Below are 19,112 nucleotides of genomic sequence, written 5' to 3' on the forward strand. Positions count from 1 at the left end.
GTCGCAGCGGTCATGCTGACATGACCTGTCTGCTCTGAAAAATGCCGAAACCAGAGCGCTACGTGAGTTCACAGTATACAGGGCACTGCAGGGATCGAGAGCTAAGACCATTCTATCTATAGCATTTGATCAATGCGCAAAACTCATCTTGTTTGCTTATGAGACTTGGATAATTAGATGCAACAAACGGCAATATATGTGTACAAAGATTTCTGGGTCATGCAGTGGTGACACGTTGCTCGTTTCGGCATTTGATCGTAAGCTCGCCATTGTGAAATCAGTTTGGACGCGAGCTGCTCTTCTAGTGCATCCTCTTGGCTGGGAAGACACCCATGAAAGCATAGGCGTGCGCAGAATCGTTGCAGCGCCCCTTCCATCTTAGGTAGACGTATGGGGCAGAATTAGCGTTAATCCGCTTCGGTGACCAGGTGATTTAGATACCGTTTAAGTGACCCTCCCCGCTTTCCCGTGCCCATGGCTGAAGGAACAACCAGTTACTGACAATGCGCCTCTCCTTCCCTTTGACCGCGTGTAAACCGGTTGAGTCACCTCACCGGACGTTGAAGGAATATACGCGGTGCAGGAAAACGTATGCGAGAGAAAGTTGGTCAGCCAGCCGGCGACCTCCGCCACCGTCGTTGTGACCCGGATACGGGCGACTGGCGAACACTGGGAGAGCAATTTCCACCCCGAGATTGACAGGCCGGAATTTCGTCTGGCTGCCAGGAGACGGCGAAAAATGTTTGCTTTTATAAACGCCGCTGAAAACGCCGCCGTGTCGTTGCCGCCCCTTGGAATGAGTTTCTGGTTCTTAGTGTGGAGCAATTTAGTATGGCTGGGCTGTCGTCGTCGCTTGGCGTAACGCTGAGCTCGCGCCGAGTAGAAGCCTTCTTGTTCTTCTATGATGATCGCTTATGGTGCATTCAGACGACGGACCAAATCCGTATGTGGCGTGACGGACGGCGCGTCACGTGACCTCACATCAGCGATTCCCCTCGTCCGCGACTCGTCCGCGCGGCTCGTGGACGGATGAACCCAACCTGTTTCTCACATCCTGATTCTGGCGGGAGAAAGCCGATACTTCAGCGGAATAGCTCGGGGTTTCTGGCAACCAGTACACTTTTCGTCTGCTCGCGGCATGTCCTCCATGGCTCGCGGACAGCTGCATCACTGGTCGGCATCATCTACGCTTGAGCATGGTTTACTTAGTTTTCGGGGGCTTTGTTCTCAGGTGATTAAATACGCAGAAATCACTTTTAGTGGTTCGAGAAATGTCGCCGCCGTCGTTTGACGCGCGAGATTCTTGGACGTCATGAGGGTGAAATATTCTAACTTCTGCAACCGGCGACGTGCCGTTTCTAAAGAAAAAGGATGGGAGACGCGTTCAGAAGTTCTACAAGTGGGTAACAATGTAGTTGAAAGAACATTCTGCCAGCAACTCTTTTTTCTCTTGAAAGAATAACACTCCTCGTTCATTTGTCACAACGTGACAGGCATCGCAGTCAAGCGTCGCTTCTTGCGGGCATCCTACTTGAATACTCTCAAACCGGTCTGCTTTCAGCGCGCGCAGGTGAGCGCCGAACCTGCTGTCGATGGTAATCCGGCTGTTTTCTCCTAGGACGCCGTCCGTCGTGTGGATGCGCCTGCAGGCGGATCATCCGCGGATTACCTATCCGCGTCCACGACAAATCCGGATTCGGTCCGTCGTCTGAATGCACCATTATCACTTGTGGCAAAAAAAAAAGTGAAAGCAAAGGTGAAATAGAACGATACAGAAAGGGTATAGCAAAATAAAGATGTATACATAAATCACAGCTCTTTGTACTTTGGTCAAACCATCATCACATGGATCCATTCAATGAATTCGAAATTACGCTAGCATAAGATAAATGTATGGAAACTCTTATTCACCGATTGAGGCTGGGCACCGCATACACAAAACACTTTTTGCACAGAATTGGCAGAGCTGAAACTCCCGAATGCGAATGTGGATTTACAGATGAAGAAGTATGTCACTTATTCATACTGTCCACGTCATGACACGCCGAGACGCCGTCTTAAATCAGAACTGTTGGCATTAGACCGCAAACCGTTTAGCATGAAGAAACTTCTGGGCCCATGGCCAACTGGAGTTTTACAGACACACGCTTTAAAAGCGTTAACTCGTTTCTTACAAAACAGCAGAATTGTTGACAAGTACTAAGCAATAACAAACTTTCATTTGTATAACACATGTCGTACTTATTATGCGTAGTATCGTATGACACCCATCATATGTGTGTGCTGAAGCGAACGACGTGTCGACTGTTATGTACACACGAGTGAATACATCATCACAAGGGCCAGACGTGTGCTCTGCTGTTTTGTGCTGGTTGGATCGAATATTAACGAGGGACATTATCAGATACTTAATTCGTTGACTTTCGAGCATTTTATTATAAATTTTTGTGATATATGCGTATAAGTGTTTCTTTCATATGTGCGCCCGGGTGTTCTATTTTCCATGCACTGCTTTGTATGATTTACTTTAAGATACGCGTTCAGGTTTCACCCCAGGGCTAAAGAGTAGCCAGTGCCATAATTATGCGCCAACATATCCTTATATATCATATCAATAAAAAGATGTATATATAGGAAGAAATGAATAGAAATTCAAATACAGAAAAACTGTTAAGGAGCATGAGAAAAAAACGAGGTGGCAAGATAACAGAACAGAAACGAAGTATACCATGCCCAGCTCCGCACTTCCTTCAGGCTCGATACTCCCAGTGAAGAACTGCCTTATTATTTTTTTGTTCTAGCAGACAGGGGGTGCAAACACAGACACAAGGAGGAAGTCAAAACACCACAAATTCTTATTGATTGATTGAAGTAGGAGCTTTAACGTTCCGAAATTATATATATATATATATATATATATATATATATATATATATATATATATATATATATATATATATATATATATATATATACGACGAGTGACTACAACAAATGAGACACCGCGACATTTATTTGATTGATTGATTGATTGATTTGTTAGGTTTAACGTCCCAAAACCGTCATATGATTATGAGAGACGCCGTAGTGGAGGGCTCTGGAAATTTCGACCACCTGGGGTTCTCTTACATTCACCCAAATCTGACCACATGGGCCTACATCATTTTCGCCTCCACTGAAAATGCAGCCGCCGCATCCGGGATTTGCTCCCGCGACCTGCGGATCAGCAGCCGAGCACCATAACCACTTCGGTGAACTCGCTCAGGAGTCGACTCACTCGGACTCATTCAGACTAGGATCGAGTCCGAGTGTGTAGTTTAGGTGAGTCCGGCTGTAGAAAATTTTCGGGAGTGAGTCCAAAGCGCAAGATGCATTTCTAGAGTGAGCGTGAGTTCCTTTTTTTGTTTGCCGACCACCGTGGCGGATGTTCTATCACCAGCTAATTGCTAACTTTCACAGAGGTCGTCTATTAATAAGACTGGTTTCGTTTATATTGTTTCAGTATTGTGCAGGTAATATGTATTTACTTTGTATGTATTATTAATTATATAAGTATTATCAAAGTCCTTCAATTTACGTATGAAATGCTCAAGTTTTGTGTATGGTGCACAGTTGTTTCTTTCTAGTCTTTGGTATCTTTTTAGTCTGCTTTAATTGATGTGATTTTAGAACACCTCTTACACAATGACACGCGAATTTGTATAGGGTATTAAAAAATCCCAGCATATCCACGGAGTGAATGACGATGAGTGGGATGAAGCGTCCGTCCGTCCGTGTGGCTGACTTGCTGGCTGGCTATGCCTGACGCAGGACAAAATTAGACTGAGAGGAGCTACGCCCCTAAAAAAAGAAAAAAAAAATAAGGACCGGCCGTGGCATAGCTTAGCAGCTAAGGCGTCGTGCTATCCGGAGGTGCGGGTTCGGTTCCCGGCCACGGCTACCGTATGTCGACGGGGGCCAAATCTAGGAGGCTTTACCGCAATAAGACGTTGAAGCACAATTGCTGAACATTTGCTGATTTTCGTTTAGTGAGAAAACATCTCCAAGCGGCACGAACATGCACGGAGTCAGAAGATTAGACAAATCCGTCATTGCCATGCTGGCTGGAATGTCGTGCGTTGCAGCTCCCATGAACACTAGCGCCAGACTTCCTATAGTGTGCATTTAGGAAACTCTATGCCGATGTTCCCCAAGCCCTTTCACCTGCATGCTCTCAACCCCGTTGAAGAACGCATTATCGCTCCACGTCTGCCATTTATGAGCGTTAGGAATTTGACTCGCGGCAGCGGCTAGTATGACATAAAGAGGCAGCTGGTTATCTGCTGATTGACGTGGCTAACTTTGTAGTGCCGGCCGCGGAACCTATACCCGACAACGCTGCCTTCGACGTACTGTACCCATCATGCGCCGGTTCGTTGACAAACCTTCCTACAGAAGTGGTCTCGCCAAGAAACGCCTGCTCAACCTCCGAGCAAGCTCCTCTAACGTTTTTGTGGTTATGGCGGTGATTTTTTTTTTAAATTTTGATTCACCGCGTTTATACCGCAATTTCAAGATGCGGATGCGGTTGGCCGATGAAGCTTTGAAAGAGTGGGCCCGCTGTTTTTTGCTGCGCTTATCACGGAGCCATATTTCCGCTCTGTGTATAGTTGAGCGGCCAGCGCATCTGTGTACCACACGGCTGAAAGGTGACGCTGAATTTTCATGAAGTGGCAGAGTATATTCGCCTATTCAAACGCGACATCATTTTTTTTTTCGTATAGCGACTGTTACGCCCTATTGCTCGAGATAAGCAGGTCACGTCGCGACGAATCCGGTCGACTATGTTTGCACTGACCCACGCGTTCGAGTTACACCGATACGAGTCTCCCTGAGGATGGTAAAAATGAAAGTATGTACGTTACTTAGCCATGAATTGTACCGTTTTAATCCGTGAGTACTGCGCATAAGGTCGCTTTTAAAATTATTAAAGGCGCTTATCCAGCTGAGCACCATTCATCTGGCTTGCCTCATATACGCTTGGCGTTTCGCATCACCTCGAGGAGCCAGCCGTTCGATCGGATTGCGTATTTTCGCCACATTCTGCTTTTCGCGACACTTTCATAATGGAGCAGTGGTGCGTTGTGTGTCTCGTCCGATTTGGGTAACACCCAACTTTAATTGGAACAAGCTGCGCTATGGACTTCAATTTTGCTTCGATGTATACTGCTTCCTTTTAAATTCCTCAATATGACGTATCTCTTTATTAACGGCGAAGCTGTTAATAAAGAAACACATCATAGCTGCCGCAACAAACACGTCACATCTGCCGTAATATGTGTGCCGTATCACGATTAATTAGCGGGTAAGTGCCACAAAAGTTGGGTAAGCCGCATTTAGCCCAGCAGTAGTGAACGGGAATGGCGGCTGCGAGAAGCTATCACTATCGTAACCTTGTATACGTGTCACAGAAATTGGGTAGATCCCACTAACAGGGATGTAAGTGCCACACTGCGCCAAACAGCTTCTCGTGCCATTCTGCTCCAAAGCGCACTATTGCGTCATAACTGCCCTCACGCGGTGGTCTAGTGGCTAAGGTACTCGGCAGCTGACCCGCAAGTCGCGGGATCGAATCTCGGCTGCGGCGGCTGCATTTCCGATGGAGGCAGAAATGTCGTAGGCCCGTGTGCTCAGATTTGGGTGCACGTTAAGGAAGCCCAGGTGGTCGATATTTCCGGAGGCCTCCACTACGGCGTCTCTCATAATCGTATGGTGGTTTTGGGGCGTTAAACCCCACATATCAATCAATGCGTCGAAACTTCCCCCACGCGGCCTTTTGGGCCTCATCATCCGCGACTCACGGCCCTCAGTCCCCAGCAGCTGCGAAGCAACTGACCAAAGCGGCGGTCAGATCTGCAACGCAGCAGAGGGTGCTAAGAATCTCTGGATCCGGACAGGCCGCCATTGGAACCTGAACTTAGCAACGTTTAACGCTAGAACCTTATCTAGTGAGGGAAGTCTAGCTGTACTATTCGAGGAGCTAGAGGGTGTTAAATGGGATATAATAGGCTCAGTGAGGTTAGGAGGACAGATGAGGCCTATACGGTGCTACAGAATGGGCACGTCCTTTGCTACAAGGGCTTGGCAGACAGAAGAGAACTGGGAGTGGGGTTCCTAATTCACAGAAACATAGCTGGCAACATAGAGGAATACTATAGCATTGATGAAAGGGTGGTAGGTATCGTAATTAAACTGAATGAAAGATACAAGATGAAGATAGTACAGGCTTACGCGCCTACATCCAGCCATGATGACGCTTCAGTTGAAAGCTTCTATGAAGACGTGGAATCGGCAATGAGTAAGGTAAAAACACAGTATACTATAGTGATGGGCGACTTTAATGCAAAGGTAGGGAAGAAGCAGGCTGGAGACCAGGCAGTAGGAGATTATGGCATCGGTACTAGAAACGCCAGAGGAGAGCTACTAGTAGAATTCGCAGAACGCAATAATTTACGGATTTTTAATACCTTGTACCGAAAACGAGAATACCGCAAGTGGACATGGAGGAGCCCTAATGGCGAAAATAAGAACGAAATAGACTTTATAATGAGTGCACACCCTGAAATCGTGCAGGATGTGGAAGTGATTGGCAAGGTACGATGCAGTGACCATAGAATGGTACGGTCTCGAATTCGCCTAGACTTGAAGAAGGAACGACAGAAACTGATACGCAAGAAGCCAATCAATCAGCTAGCACTGAGAGGGAAAGTACAGGAATTCAGAGTGTCGCTGCAGAACAGGTACTCGGCTCTTAGTGAGGAAACCAACCTTAGCGTAGATACAATGAATGATAATCTGACGAGTATCATTACGGAGTGTGCAGTGGAAGTTGGAGGCAGGGTAGTTAGACAGGACACTGGCAAGCTTTCCCAGGAAACGAAGAACCTAATTAAGAAGCGTAAAATCATGAAAGTGTCAAGTACAACAGACAAAATAGAACTGGCAGAGCTTTCGAAGTTGATTAATAGGCGTAAGGTATGCGATGTAAGAAGGTATAACATGGAGAGAATTGAACACGCTCTGAAAAACGGAGGAAGTGTCAAAGCATTGAAGAGGAAACTTGTGATAGGCAAAAGTCGGATGTATGCACTTAGGGACAAAGAAGGCAAAATAACTACCAATATGGATAGGATAGTTAAAATAGCGGAGGAGTTTTACAGGGATCTGTACAGTAGCCGAGACAACCACGACCTTAATACTATAAGAACTAGCAGTAACCCAGATTACACCCTACCAGTAATGATAGAAGAAGTCAGAAAAGCTTTGGAGAGCATGCAAAGGGGCAAAGCTGCTGGTGAGGATCAGGTAACATCAGATCTGCTGAAAGATGGAGGACAGATTGTGTTAGAAAAACTAGCCACCCTGTTTACGAGGTGTCTCCTGACGGGAAGAGTACCAGAGTCTTGGAAGAACGCTAACATCATCTTAATACATAAGAAAGGAGATGACAAGGACTTGAAGAATTACAGGCCGATCAGCTTGCTCTCTGTAGTATACAAGCTATTTACAAAGGTAATTGCTAACAGAGTAAAGAAAACATTAGAATTCAATCAACCAAAGGAACAAGCAGGATTTTGAACAGGCTACTCAACAATTGACCACATTCATACTATCAATCAGGTAATAGAGAAATGCTCAGAGTATAACCAACCACTATACATAGCCTTCATAGATTACGAGAAGGCGTTTGATTCAGTAGAAATATCAGCCGTCATGCAAACACTGCGGAATCAGGGCGTAGATGAAGTATATGTAAACATTCTGGAAGAAATCTACAGGGGATCAACTGCTACCATAGTGCTTCATAGAGAAAGCAACAGAATACCAATCAAGAAGGGTGTAAGGCAGGGAGACACAATTTCCCCAATGCTATTTACCGCGTGCTTACAGGAGGTTTTCAGAAGCCTAGAATGGGAACAGTTAGGGATAAGAGTCAATGGAGAATACCTTAGTAACCTGCGCTTCGCCGATGACATTGCATTGCTGAGTAACTCGGGGGACGAATTGCAGCTCATGATTACGGAGTTAGACAAGGAGAGCAGAAAAGTGGGTCTTAAAATTAATCTGCAGAAAACGAAAGTAATGTACAACAACCTCGGCAAAGAGCAGCGCTTCGAGATAGGTAATAGTGCACTTGAAGTTGTAAAAGACTATGTCTACTTAGGGCAGGTAATAACCGCAGAGCCGAACCACGAGATTGAAGTAACTAGAAGAATAAGAATGGGGTGGAGCGCATTCGGCAAGCACTCTCAAATTATGACAGGTAGATATCCACTATCCCTCAAGAGGAAGGTATATAACAGCTGTATCTTGCCGGTACTTAGCTACGGAGCAGAAACCTGGAGACTTACAAAGAGGGTTCAGCTTAAATTGAGGACGACGCAGCGAGCAATGGAAAGAAAAATGGTAGGTGTAACCTTAAGAGACAAGAAGAGAGCAGAGTGGATTAGGGAACAAACGGGGGTTAAGGATATCATAGCTGAAATCAAGAAGAAGAAATGGACATGGGCAGGGCATGTAGCGCGTAGACAGGATAACCGCTGGTCATTAAGGGTAACTGACTGGATTCCCAGAGAAGGGAAGCGGGTTAGGGGGAGACAGAAGGTTAGGTGGGCAGATGAGATTAAGAAGTTTGCGGGTATAAATTGGAAGCAGCAAGCACAGGACCGGGTTAACTGGTGGAACATGGGAGAGGCCTTTGTCCTGCAGTGGACGTAGTCAGGCTGATGATGATGATGATGATCCGCGACGTGGTGCGCCCAAACGAGCTTCACCTATACGTGCTCTCCTTGACGTTGGCGAACCATACTAAGTTTGGCCACTCTGGTTTCTAAATATCAAGAAAGCAACAGTTAGCTAGACAAATGGCCGCAAAGCGGCGGTGGTGAGCCGAAGACCTTGAATGTACTAAAACGAGAGAATATACTAGAGAATGGGATGGCGGTGGCGCCAATGACGACAGGCCCATGTAGTGTCTTTGACTGTGATTTACCTTGAACCCCTCTGCACTGAGAGTCAACGTAGAAATAACCTAACATCACCTAGCTGAAGCTCAGCATTGATCTAGAAGGAACTCATATAAATAATCATGAATCACCCAGCTAATGTCTATAGAAGCAACCAGATTAGTCTTCTTAGCCGTCCGCTGTTTCAAGGCTTGTGCTGCTTTGTGCAAGTTCCAGCGTTTTTTTTTTTGCGCTGTTTATCTTAATTGCATATTAACCAAGCGCTGTTTATCCTAATTGCATATTAGCCAACTCGTCCTGCATGCTTTACATTCTGTCGTGTAGAGGCAACAACTACACTAGCAGCGTGTAACATATGCGCCTCGCCCAGCACGGTTTGAAGCACACCGGCTTCAACTCGCACTGCTGTGTGATCTCGCAGGCCCGACTCGTTATTAATGGGCGACCGAGGCCGCCGGTCCGCGTAATCGGCTGCCCCTTTCGCCCGAGATCGATGACGCTGTGGAGCAGGTCTAGCCTATTTTCCTCGTGCTCGCCCTGCTGGCTCGGCGAGTACACACGCGCGCGAGCCATTCATCCTGTCTGGGATTCGAGATTGCCGCTGCGAGAATCCTGGCCCAGTTTCGGCGTCGCTGTCGTCGTCTCCTCTGCTGGCATTAGCGACAAGATGAGCGGCGCCGTATATACAGCCGCGTCCGTGTCTGTAGAACGCGCGGGCAGCCGGATGGTTGGGTGGATGGATGCTGTGAGCTCCCCCTTTATAACTGGGCGGTGACATGTGTGCCACCAGGCTCGCAAATAAATGAAAAGTAAGCTTTCTTTTTATGTTGGCCTAATGCTTCATTTGCTTCGAATAAGTCGATCTTATTATAACAAAAAAATTATCTAAATTTATGTTCCGTCGATCTGCCTCTTCAGGCAGAATGACATCATTTTCCTGCTATTTTGAAAGATATATACCGATAAAATACAGTTTGCATAGACTGGGAAGGAATAAGTAGCAATGACTGCGTTAAAATTACCAAGGGGCTGAGGCAGGGATGTCCTTTGTCCCCGCTGTTGTTCATGCTGTACATGGTCAGTGAGGATGGAAAAGATCACAGCATATCCGTGGAGTCAATGATGATGAGTGGAGCGAAGCGTCCGTCAGCCCGTCCGTGCTTCCGTCCGTTCGTTCGTTCTTGCTTCCGTCCGTCCGCGCGACCATCCGTACGTCCATTTATGTGTCCGTCCGTCTGTCCGTGCCTCCATACGTCCGTGCGTCCATCTAGAGAACTCTCCAAGTACCGCCATTTTGCATCCCCCGTGGCACACACCTGCTCCGTCCGTCCGTCCGTCTGCTAAGTTTGTCTGCCCGCCCGTTAATGCGTCCTCTAATGCGTTCATCTAGTGAACACTCCAAGTACCGCCATCTCCCATCTCGGTAGCTACATACGACAACAACGAAGGATAGACAGACCCAGGCCTTAAGGAGCTTCGCCCCTAAAAGCGCTTTGAAACTGCTATGAGCGCCCCCTATATAACGGCGTCGAGACAAGTGTGCCACCAGGCTCTACAAAAAAAAAAAAACATTTCTTGTTTTTAAGTTGGCCTTATAGCTTAATCGTCTACTTCTATTAAAATATAAATATTGTTGATAAAAAACAACGGCAATTCACCATTCAACTCTCTTCTCTTTACGGCAGATTGTCCCACTATTCGTTTTTGTCCTTCATGTTTTTGACCATTACTCAAACCGTCTCTTATTTATGTCGCGGGCGTTTTTAGCTTCCCATTTTTCTCCATAGAACTCAAGGCTTTTTGTAGGCTCGTGCCTAAACGTACACCTGTGTGGATATCTGTGACATGCTCCGTCGTTTCCTGATCTTCCTCACTCTTTCCACACCAGTCGTCCAAAGGAATGTTGCAACACCGTTACGAGTAGCCATGTAATGGATTATCTAAAGTATACCATCTTGCCTTAAAAATTTTTAGAATCCGTCCAGTTGGAGCGGAGGTACCAATATTTCTCGCACACTGAAATATCTTTCTCTCTTCTCTCGTCCCGGTGAAACGCTGGAAGCTATGCAGGGAGGGATGGCACGGAGGAAGCATGTACGTCACACGCGCGTCTCGTGATCGTGAGCTCGTGTGTGTGTGTATGTGAGAGAGAGAGAGAGAGATAGAGAGAGATAGATAGATGGATAGATAGATAGATACAGATAGAGAGAGAGAGATAGAGAGAGAGAGAGAGAGAGAGAGAGAGAGAGATAGAGAGAGAGAGAGATAGATAGATGGATAGATAGATAGATAGAGAGAGAGAGAGAGAGAGATAGAGAGAGAGAGAGAGATGGATAGATAGATAGATAGAGATGGAGAGAGAGAGAGATAGAGAGAGATAGATAGATAGAGAGAGATAGATAGATAGAGAGAGAGAGAGAGAGATAGAGAGAGAGAGAGAGAGAGAGAGAGAGAGAGAGAGAGAGAGAGAGAGAGAGAGAGAGAGAGACTTTTCAGTGCGATCGCACGTCCACGCGTGGACACGTCGCCGCCTCCCACGGCGGCCGCAGTAACTACCGCCGAGCGCGCGGTGCTCAAATCAGACAATGGCGCTGTACTTGTCCTGTAACGCAACTATTTTAGAGTGCATAGCATAATTTGTCAAAGGAAAGCGATTTATAGTTGTCTTTGAGAATTTATTGTACTTTGCAGGCCGCGTGCTGTGCAATAATATTTGGCTCGCGTGTTCACGGTAGCCTCGAGCACCGATCGGCAGCGTTTTTCATCAACATCATCATCATCATCCTTACTACGTCCACTGCTGGACAAAGGCCTCACCCATGTTTTGCCAGTCAACTCGGTCCTGTGCTTGCTGCTGTCAATTTATACCCGCAGACTTAATCTCATCTGTCCGCCTAACCTTCTCTCTCCCCCTAACCCGCTTAACTTCTCTAGAAATCCAGTTAGTTACCCTTAATGACCAGCGGTTATCCTGTCTACGTGGGAGCGGCCTGCGACGTTGCTCTAAAAGAACAGCGTTTCTGAGGACCCAATGAAGTTCTTTGTCTGCCTGTGAGCAATGCAGCTCCCTCTGGTCAGTGTGCGGTGCCTATGCCGCGTATCGCCGTGATTCTATATTCTTCAATGTTTTCATCGTCGCTTGTAGACGGTGATCACGCTAGCGACGACAATGTTGGTGGCGAAGACATGCCTATACACGTGCGCGCCGAGCAGACGAAATGTCAAATGAAGGTCCCGTCACCATTTCGTGTGGCCACGTGATTAGACAGAGTGGGACTGCGGGAGGTGACCACTTGGCTGCGCTGAAAATTGGTGGTCTTTAGATCCGTTTTGAAATGGGTTTGATACTGGTCATACTAATCGATATTACATCTACTGTTTTGTCCCTGTGTTGCGTTATTAGTAGGGAAATGTAACTATAGGGGTCAATAACTACACGTTGACGCAAAAACGCGGCATGCGTCAAGTTGATGTCACTGCTCCTTTAACTGATTTTTTCCTCGACGTGAAGTACAGAATATGGAGCATTTCAGTGCGCACATTCAGGTAGCATTTTTTTTTCTTGTTGGAGTTAATTTGTAATGTGGCATATACATATCTGCAGGGCAATGCTATATATTCTGTCCTTCATGTCGAGTAAAAAAATCACAGCGTATCCACGGAGTGAATCATGATGAGTGGGGCGAAGCGTCCTTCCGTCTGTCGGTCGTTCCGTCCGTCCATGCTTCCGTCCTATTGCACACACTTATATTGGACCAACGTCATCTAGGAAGTGATGAGACAGCGCCATCTATTACATTGTTCGAGAGATACTGCTGGTTACGCCTGACGCGGGAGAAGGTCACACTAAGAGGATCTTCGCCTCTCCTCTGCTGCCTTAGTGCGTGTTGGCTAGCAATATGAAAGCATCATTTTAAAGAGCTCTGCACCGTATCCCGTAGTTGTCTAGCAGTGTGAATAGCAGATGGCTCAACTCTATATCGTTGCATTAATAACACTTCTTTTTTTTTCTCTATAGAGGAGAGCTTGGTCCTAGCGAAGCTCTGCTAACACGCGACTGCTCCACAGAAACGTACTCACAACGAAACAGCTTTACAAGCGAGACCTGCAGCTGTTTTTCCACGTGTGTGAAAGGCCTCGTCGGTTTTTTTTTTTCAACCTCAACACAATCGCCTTCCCGCGCGCATTCTCGATCAATCAGTGTCGCAAATAACACTTCTGAATGAATGGAATGAGAGGAAAATTAAGGGCTTGTTTTTCTAGTTTTAGGCGCTTACGGCGTTTCATTGCTTAAGAGATATATAGAGAAACCAGCTCAGAGATAGAGAAGTTGATTGATATGTAGGGTTTAACGTTGATTGATATGTGGGGTTTAACGTATTGAAACCACTTATGATTATCAGAGACGCCGTAGTGGCAGGCTCCGTAAATTTCGACCACTTTCAGGTAGACGGGGTTCTTTGAAGGGACCGACAACTGATTCTTTTCGACCCAGTTTTTGCCGGTGCAACAGAAAGCTTACCTTTCGTATTGGTCGTAGCTGCCAGTGTTAATCCCCAAAGCACTTAGTTATATTATGAGAGTATTTTTTTTATCTGGAAGGCTCTGAACACGGACGTGCCTTTCTGTCTGGCAACGCTGAGAATCGATAGCGATACCGACCCCTGCACGTTGCCGTTGTTCTGCCTTCGCAGGAGTTCCCGCAACTATGCTTAACCACATTTATTCTGAGCTTCACAACATTTTATGAAAATAGCAAGTCGTTACAATGACACGGTTTGACCTTATACAGCTTCTCCGTATTTGTACCTCGTGGCGTGCGCCTGCGCCCAACGTCCTTGTGCCTGTGTCGTGGATGGCTTGTCCCGTCGTCGTTACTCTCTCGACAGGTGAGCCAAGCCAAGTCACCGAAAAAGTCACTGCGCATATGCGCGGCCGTGTCGGCTAGCAGTACAAAAGAGTGGTTGGTGACGCTGAGACTAGTAGTACACGTCATTTATAAGACAAATTGTAAATAGAAAAACCACGTCGCTCAAAAACTTTAGCGACACGGAAACTGCGTGCACGGTTTCATGAGCGCACAGAAAATTTGCTCAAGACGCGCTGGTAAGCATGGTATCATTGTCTTGTGAACGCAGCGCCACTTTAATGCGTACTTTTAACGCAGGACTATATGTACATTTTTGTGGAGTAATACCTTTTACTCTTAAGAAGCAAACAATATTGCTATACCAACACAGAAAATTGCTGACTGCATACGCTAGTTTCCGGTCACATGACAGGGCACATGGGATAATTAAAACTTCTGCCAACAGGTGGCGCCACAGGTCATTTCGGTGATTTTTCAATGAAGGGATAAACATATAACTCTACTTTTCGCGAGAAACACAGGGAGTCACTATGGGGGACAATCTTTTCATCCGTGCAGTCATCTCGTTTGATGTTCTGGGTTGTTTTGGGTCCTTTAACGTGCACCCAAATCTGAGCACACGGGCCTACAACATTTTCGCCTCCATCGAGAGATAGAGAGGGGAAAGGTGGAGAGGCAGGACCATATATGGGAGATGCTTTAGCCCCCCCCCCCCCCCGCCTTCCCCAATTTGGGGGAGGGTGGGTTTACCGAGCATAAATAATTAAAATATGGGTTTTTCACGGCCTTCAACAGGTGGGCGTTCCCGAAAAAAAAAAAAATCCTGGCTACGGGCCTGCGGAGAGAGAGAAACAACTGATTAACCAGAAGCGTGACCGGGAAGCACCCTATTCTTTCAAAAAAGAAAAGGGAAGAACGAATGCAGGGGAGGGTGTTTGAGTTCCACTTACGTAAAATTTGAGGGGCGAAACAAAATGTTTTGAGAGAGACTTCTTTGGTGAGGCGCTAGTTGTGCCAGGCATGAAACAGGGCCTGTGGGGAAGGCTCGATTAACCTTATCGGAATTGCGTATACAGTATGCAGCTTATCCTAAGGTGGTGGTGGTTCTTCTTTCCTACATGCCCGATTTCAGTTCCCCGCGGCATGCATGGAACTGTGTTTCAACTTCACCTCCGTCGTCGGCTATTTGTCGGGTAACTGTTGCCTCCTTTTTTTTTTTCTTTGGTGGACCGGCGGCAAGTAGCGGAATTTACCTATTGTGGCGCCTGCTTCTTTTTATAGTGGGCTGAGACGACATGACACACAGCAATGACAGCGGGCGCTGACGAGACTGGCCTCTAAGGTGCATCGCACTGAAAAGGAAAGAGGGCTTACGCGAACTTACTTGGAAGGTGCACACTGAGTGTAAGAGCTACATACCAACTTCAAGCTACCCGGCACCTCCGTTGCTTAATCCACCGTCGACGCACACCCGCCATGGTCCGAGCATCGTGGCTTTCGAGAATGGTCATCTCGCCATCCAGCTGCGGTTCGACGCGCCCGGAGAAGATGACGTCATAGGGCGAAACCAGTTTAGCACTCACGAGGTCCTTATACCTATATTTTTACCGCGAAGTTGTGGCGGATGTTACGTGCACGAAATAAAACAAGGAATCCCGCACCGCCGGGACAAAACTTTGTGCTTGTTAAAATGAAGGAGCTTTAAATTGACTCTCTGAAAGTAGTTTTTTTTTTTTTTTTGGCTCGGTGCAACTGACGGGTAGACGCGAATTAGTACATTTCGTGGACCATTCTCCTCCTGTTATGTGCAGAAATCAACAAATGGCTTGAATAGACGTCACTGTTACCGCCATGTTCGTGCTCTGCATGGCACACGCAAGGTTTTTTACTTCAGACGTTAATGTTGTCACTACATAACTTGCAAGTACTTTTGTTATTGATGCACTGATGCTAATAGGTCACATCTTCATCACATTGGAGCAGATTAAGCGCGATGTGATTATGTGGCCTCTTCGTCATCAAGGCTGCTATGTCGGTGAACCAGCGTGTTATGCGACCATGACGTCGTGCCTTGAGTGCAGGCGAACTTAGTACTTCGTCTTTTTCTGAATATAAACCGCATTTCCTGTTCAGTTCAGTGGCAAATGGTTGTTTTTCTCCTGTATTCGTATTCTGTTCGGGTAGACTCAGTAAAAGACAGATATGGTGCAAAGAGGATGGGGGTGAAGCGAGGAAACGAATTGACAGACACGGGTGCCAACTTCAAACTGTTTAATAAAATAAGGTAATCTCGTAACAGAAATTGATACATGGCAAAACTAGCAAACCATCATGAGCCACTAAAACAGCTGGAGCATGTGCCAGAAACTACACTGAACTGAACTCTGAAGACGTGCCAGTTAACATAACTGTCAACCCTAGTGTACGGAAAACGTGGGAGTACACAATCTAAACTTGACGTGAATCGAGGCTATCTTTCGAAAATGTTGTTTCTTTCGCGCTCAAATCTAGTGGTAGGGCACTAAGGCACTGGCTAACTGCCCTTTTAAGCAAGGCACGTAGCCAGTGCGTTGCCAGTTTGCTTTTCGCTTCGCCCTCGTTCTCTTTGCGCCGTGCCTGTTGTTTTTCTTCTTAAGCATGAACCAACCGGCTCAGCGACGAGTCCTTTTGAGTGTTCATTGGAACAGCCACGCACTTACAGTGTCCAATCAATGAGGGGCCCCACATTGTTCGCATGTGCCACATTTCGATCGGGGACACATTGACAGCACGCGTCCGTCGGGGAGCGGATGACGACTTTCCGGAGGACGAACAGCAGCAGCCACGTGCATGCTCCCGCCATTGCCGCGTTCAACGACACCGACTGCCGTCACAATGCGAAGCAAACGCTGCCACCCCCCACCGCGCGTCCCCCCAACCAGACGAGCCATTTGAGTGAGGGGACCACCGGATGCGTGAGTGTCTGCCCGCGCAAAAGCGTGCTGCATCATGCCGGCTGCGTTCGTCTACGCTCAGTTTTCAAGTGGAAATTTAAGGGCTCGTTTTTGTTAAGTCTAGTTCGACATAGTTCTAATGAGAACTAACAGACGATGAAGCCAAATAAAGTATAGCGGATGTTGTTGGTCGTAAGAATGAAAAAAAAAGACCTTAATCATTGTACTGCAACCTCGTTTTGATGTCACAAATTAGAAAGACGGAATGCAGTTCAACTCAACCAATGCTGCTCACAGATATCTGCTTTTGAACGCACATCTCGGAGGCTGCGCATGAGCTCTAATTATGTTAGCCTTTCAATTAGGTTTGATGCGGCCACCCGCCTGACGCACCTGGAAGGTCGGTATGCATTCCCTGCATCATTCTGATACACGTGAACTCATTTATGCTCAAGTTATGGCTTGTCACGTTCTTTTGAGTGCCCTATTACTCCACATTTCGTCCACTTTCTATCTCCTACTCGCTGGGAATGTGCTGGCGGGTTCGGTGCATCGACGTAGCCAAGAGCGCCACGACTCGCCGTTTTTCCCATGGCATCGAAAATCGACTTCTGTTCCCCCAGTGTGGTCAGCTTTTGGTTCGACATTATTATTCTCATGGGAGCGCGGATTTGCTTAGGAAAAGGACACACGACAGAAGGAACGCTCACTTGCAACTGAATTTATTCGAGAAAGCTTCACGCTATGAAAGCTTATGCGCAGGTGCATTGGCAACAAACACTGTCACAAAAAAAGTTTTTCCAAACCGCGGCAAATTCGTTACCGATCTAAAAATCTTGAAAGGGGGAGGGGTACGTTTAATCAGTTTCAGGAAACTGATGTGAAGGAATTCCGTCTCTTTCATCAAGTGCACTGACGCATGCGTCTGCTGCCACCTTAATTTGGTCCGCCTCTAATATCTTTCCCGCCTGCCCTTTTTCCTACGGACGACGTCAGCGTCCTCGAAGAGCTGCATGTGCAACCGAACTTCCTGCAATGCTCCCGAAGGTGCGCCCCGTCGTTCTGATCCTTGATCGCAGCCTATAGTGCTCCCTTAGTCGTTAAGACATCCGCCCGTTTGCCCGATGTACGGTTTCCCAAAACTGAGTTGAATATTGTAGACCACTTCGGTAGCACAGGGAACAAATCGCTGCTAATGTTTCTTTTAGCATGCTGTTTTTTTTTCGTTTGTTCGCTGGTAAGAGCACACAAACGTGAAAGCTTCAGGGTTGCCGTGAAGACGAGGCTCACGCCATGCTTTAATCCTATCATCTTAAGGTCATCAGAAATGGTGTGAACGTATGACATTATAACATACTTGTTGGGCATCTGTCCTGGTAAAGGCCGGGTCGAGCACCAATCTCTGTAAGGAGCGAAGATGCCTCGTCAACAAGCAAGGAGGAAGGGGAAACCCCATGCTAGAAGACGTGAAATTTGGTGAAGCTTGCTGGGCTATGTCGCAAAGTCAACAGCGAAGGACCTAAGAAAGAAGCATTCACTAAGAAACATGCTACGCGCTATATTGAATGTGTTTTAGTGATTGTACAGAAGATGCAACAGGCCGATGCATCAATGATTGGTTGAGGGAGCATGCTTACTATCTAAAAGGCTCCGTACCCAGCCACTTAGCGAACCATTGTAAAAAGTGTGGCTGTCAGCCAATAGGTGACCGGTAAAATAGGATAACGCAGGGAATTGTGGGATACGACGGCTGCCGGTTCGACGCACCACGCGGGTTAGCAGCCGCACGCATGCACTTTTGTACCGTTGCGTTGAAAAAAGCACATCTCCGTGCAATGTCAGTGCTTTAGAATTTTATTTTGTTTCTGCCTGCCGTGACTACGACAATGACCAGCTACGAAAGCCATGAACAGTGAGGAATCTTTTTGTCGCACCAAAATGCTCCGCAATTCTTTTATGCTGCTCAGGGGTGCTGTCAGTTTTGCTTAGCAGATCAGTCGATACAGAAGACATTTTTCACTGTATGATACGTTACTTCAGATAAAAAAAAACACGATTTTAAAGATCTCGAGGGATGGTGATGACTGTATAGCAGTGTGTTGAGAGTTCATTTCGGGATCGCTGCTTCAGCCGAAATCGTCGGTCGATCGGCATGAAGCGCCACATTTATCGAGCGCGTTGGGATACCTTTTTTTTTTTTTTTTGTATAGCCTTCAGCGCACTATAAGATGCATTTCTTAGTCGAAGCCGGATGCTTATTTGAACGCTGATCTTGGTCAAGCTGCGTGGCACGGCGGCAACAAT

At 46.8% G+C, this 19,112-nt stretch overlaps 1 long non-coding RNA gene across 1 annotated transcript in view; it reads left to right on the forward strand.

Moving 5' to 3' along the window:
• The window catches only part of LOC142774536 (uncharacterized), a 117,258-nt gene extending 98,804 nt beyond the window's left edge, over positions 1-18,454 (forward strand). The window contains exon 2 of the long non-coding RNA XR_012886435.1: positions 15,157-18,454. This is a non-coding gene — a long non-coding RNA (uncharacterized LOC142774536). The remainder of the gene's footprint in view (positions 1-15,156) is intronic.
• Positions 18,455-19,112: the final 658 nt, after the last annotated feature.

The sequence above is a fragment of the Rhipicephalus microplus genome, chromosome 10, assembly GCF_043290135.1.
Source record: "Rhipicephalus microplus isolate Deutch F79 chromosome 10, USDA_Rmic, whole genome shotgun sequence".
Classification (NCBI taxonomy): Eukaryota; Metazoa; Arthropoda; class Arachnida; order Ixodida; family Ixodidae; genus Rhipicephalus; species Rhipicephalus microplus.